General features: G+C 43.6%; 1 pseudogene; it reads left to right on the plus strand.

The window, feature by feature from the left end:
* Nucleotides 1-775: 775 nt before the first annotated feature.
* The window catches only part of LOC105515506, a 12,846-nt pseudogene continuing 9,262 nt past the window's right edge, over nt 776-4,359 (plus strand).

The following is a 4,359-nucleotide window of genomic DNA, read 5'->3' on the forward strand; positions in this document are numbered from 1 at the left end:
AGAGCTTTTGTTCTTCCACGTAACCTGTTAGTACTGGTGGTAGAGGCCTGTTAGTACTGGTGGTAGAGGCAGTCACCAGATGACAGCAGTGGATTTGTCAGTGGTGAGTCTAGACAAGTGTTTGCAGGGATGTTGCTGACGTGTAGATCAGGGAGCAGATAAAGGAGAGCAGTGTTGATCTAAAGGCTTTGGGGCCCATCTGTTTATCCTTGCACACCTGAACAAAGTCATCAGATGTGCCACACCATCAAGCTTGGACTTGATACATGGTAGAGTCCAATCCAAATTGCCCATCTTGGTATTCAGCTTGCAGATTAGTTAGTCCAGCTGATATTTTAACAGACACAGTTAGTAGATCATCTGAACGTGAACTCTCTCTAACCAAGACATTTCCTTCTGGTGTCTTTTTAAATTTCTCTTTGGCTTCATTAACAGTCACCCTTCCTCAGTGCCACCCTGTTTGACTGAGCTCCTACAGGGACTTCACCAGATGCACCACCTCCAGGAAAGGTTCCTGTGCTGACCCCGTGGCTCCTCACTGGCTCTGCATCTATTCCCTGCCATTCCCAGAGGGCTGCAGATACCACAGGGTCATGGAAGTAGGGTCACTGTGGCAAAGACAGATGGCCACCCAAACTGGGTGAGAGGAGATTGATTGCATTGTTCCTGGAAGTCAGTGGGAACCCCCCAGTCAACCCTATGGGTTTCTGAAATGGTGGAAGATGGGGAGGGAACGAAAAGCTGTCTGTTTTTCTCAACAGGTCCAGGCTGAGAGATGACAAAGTTCCTTGCGGACGCATCACCCACAGATCACCAGCAGGAGGATCCTGAGGCTGTAGTCAGTGCCCTGGCACAGCACACTTGGGCCATGTCCCATGTAGCACCGGTGGCTCCAAGTGAGAGGGCTTATGCTGCAGGGGAAGCCAAAGATTCCCAAGCCACAGCAGTAAGGTATGAGATGACTTAAATATCTGTCCCTTCAGTATATTATCCTTAATATTTAATGCACAAAGTAGTGAAAAAAGAGGTTAGTTTGCGGTGCAAATTAAACAGATTCAGTATAGCTTGAGGCATGAGAAACAACAGCTCTATTACCATTTACCCTAAATAGACCCTGAATGGACAGGGGGTGCCCGTGGGCTGGAGATAGGGTGCCCCAGTTGAAAATATAAATACTGGTTATCAGTTAAATTATAATTCATGTAAACAACCATTTAGTAGATTTTTAGTTTTAGTATAATTATGTCCTATGCAAAGTTATTTATCTTTAATTCTAATTTGGACGTCTTGCATCTTGTGAGATACTATTCCCAGCAGTCCCAGCTGGGCTCTGACATCTGAGTCTATGCTATTTACCTCAAAAACAGAGTTCTTCTAACAAAGTTACCCCCAAGTAAGTACTTCAGTTAGAAATAAATATGTGTGGGCTGGGCACAGTGGCTCACACCTGTAATCCCAGCACTTTGGGAGGCCGAGGCAGGCAGATCACTTGAGGTAAGGAGTTCAAAACCAGCCTGACCAGCATGGTGAAACCCTGTCTCTACCAAAAATACAAAAAGTAGCCAGGTGTGGTGGCACACACCTGCAGTCCCAGCTACTCGGAAGGCTGAGGTGGGAGAATCACTTGAACTGGGAGAAGGAGGTTGCAGTGAGCTGAGATTGCCTGGGCAACAGAGTGAGACTGTCTCAATAAATAAATAAATTATAAATGTGTCATCCCATCAATCTCAAAGCTGTAAAACCTAGGATGCCTTACCCATCCTCACTTTCAAACTCAGTACAACAATTACATTTCCTAACCACTGGAGATATTTAAGCACAGATCTTTTATATGAGATTAGTTAAAATTTATATCTTTAATGCATAAGAGTTTGGGGACAGTATGAATTTGTACATATGTTAAATTGTATGGTAAATGAAATAATACGATGTTTGGAATATGCTTTAAAATTAGTTGAATGTGTGGAGTGTGGGGTAAAGAGGGATGGACGATGAATCAGACAATTTTACATTGATGATTTAGTTGGGATGCTGGGTACAAGGCATGCAATGGGCTTTTCTCTATAGATGTTTGCAACTTCAAAAACATGCACAATGACAAATGTGTAAAAAAAATTCTATGAACTCTTCTGTGTTGGTGTTTGTATTGAGGTGGATAAGGGACTCCGACTCCCTATTAAGGGCCTGCCTGCAACCCCTGAAGCATGGAAATAAAGGAGAATCCTGAGTTTCTTCAAGGGAAATTTCAGGTACCTCACTGTCCCTGAGAAGAAAATGAGCAATCTGACTAGCCAAGAAGTTAAAGGAGCTTAAAACAACAGCCAAGTGAGTTAGAGGCATGAGATGTCTGGTTCCCTATAGAAACAAAATCAGCATCTTAACATATGCCCCTGAGTTGTTTTTCACATACCCAGTCTCCAAAAGTCTAGGCTGTCAGTAGCCTCAGATAAGAGGAAACTAAGGACTGAGGCCTGACTGCCCTTCTTTGTTCTAAGTTTTCTGAGAGACCCTGAGGAAATCACGCCCATGAGCCAGAGCTAACATTTTTTCCACTGACCCCAAATTTTTAGACAAAGCTTTACTACCTTGACAAATCGCAGATCAGGAAATTTCTAAATCTACCTACTTTTGACCTGAAAGCGCCTGCTTCAAAATATTCTACTTTTTTAGGCCAAATCAATGTCTAACCTCTAGGTATTGATTTACAGTTTTGACTATGATTTCCGTTTTCAGAAGATTCCCCTGCCTTTAAACACCTTTGCTTTCAAGCCATCAGGGAGCTTGGATCTTAAGCATGAGCTGCCTGATTCTCCTTGCTTGACCAAGCCTCTGATAAATGTTTCGCTCTCTTGCTGCAATCCTGATGTCAGTGCTTAGATTTGTATACCTGGTTAATGGATTCAAGTTTGGTTCATTAACAGTATGTCTTGCTTTTAACAGACGCTCAGAGTTGCCAGATGATGTGCCTCCACCCTGACCTCCAGTTGAAGCTCATCTCCTCCCCACACACAGAGGAGGACTTGGTGAGAAGGCCACTGAATGGAAAGGAGCTCAGAGTTTCCCAGGAAAGAGAAGTGAGTGATACTGGAGGCCCCAGAGCAAGAGGAAGGGCTGTGAGATAGGCAGGGGCCACAATGTGAAGGGCATGCCGGTGGGGCTACACAGTTCAGGGTTTATGTAAACAGCAATGAAGAGTTACGAAAGGAGTTTAAGCCCAGGAGTAACATCAACAGGCTGAATGAGAAGGATGTCTCCAGCTGCCTCAAGGAGAAATGCCTGAGGGAACCAGGGGATCCTGGTCATAGATTATTTATTAAAAGAACCTGTGAGGCTAGAAGTTTGAAGACTATTTGTACAGTTTAAGCAGATTTGCATCTGGGATACAGTGAAGAAGTGATAATTTCTGCATTAGTCTGTCCAGTCTTTCAGCATTTCTGCAGAAACATTAAAAGGTTACACTTACCTTTCTTAGTAAGCCATGAAAAAATATAGGTAGGGAAAATTAGGTTTAGAACATAAGCAAATTGTATTCTATCTAAAACAAAATTCTATTAAGAAACAGATGAAACAGATAAACAAAAATAAAAAGGTAGGAAGACAAAATTCACTTCATAAAGTAAGAAATGTGTTATACTAGGGACTGGTACATGCGATGCCTACCCAACTATTACTTTTTCAGAAATAAAATCTAGTGAGTATCAACATGCTAAATACATGGTGGGACTTAGGAAATGTTTTCTGAATTGCTGAATGTTAAGGCTATCACTGAGGTGATTCCTGGAACAGTCCCCTTCTATGTCATTGCCTTGAACAACCCCTTCATGTCACTCGAGTCAGCACAACTGTTTCAGCATCTGTAGTAGTGCCATAGTGCCATGTGCAGGTCATTTAGCCTTTTCTAGAATGTACTCTTGGGGCACTGACACTTTAAAAAGTTACAATAAAATTTTTAAGCAGTTATAGATAAACATATTTGCTCCTCTCATAGACCAGGACTACTTACGGGCATGAGATACTGGCTAGGCATCTAGCAGACCATGTCATCATCACAGGATGTAGGATTCAGGACACAGATGTATGTACAGAGGAACAGTGTCGTGGTGAGCTGCAGAGACCAGCTGGGCTCCCTGGTCTCTGAGCCATGGGGAAGTGAGTGTCCTGCTATCAGCAGGCTGTGCTGTGGGACTTCCCTGTGGTTTCTGCACAGCTGCTCTTTAAGAACCGTTCATTCCAAGGAGCCTAGGTCTTGGGGCTGGGCCTTGTGCTTACTGATGGGGGTTCAGCAGCTGTGTCTTCTCTGGCCTGGCAGAGTCTGCTTAGCAGGGACCTGTGTATGGTCTTAGCAGGTGATTTCTCCCA

Source organism: Colobus angolensis, unplaced genomic scaffold (genome assembly GCF_000951035.1).
Source record: "Colobus angolensis palliatus isolate OR3802 unplaced genomic scaffold, Cang.pa_1.0 Scaffold260, whole genome shotgun sequence".
In the NCBI taxonomy this organism is placed as follows: Eukaryota; Metazoa; Chordata; class Mammalia; order Primates; family Cercopithecidae; genus Colobus; species Colobus angolensis.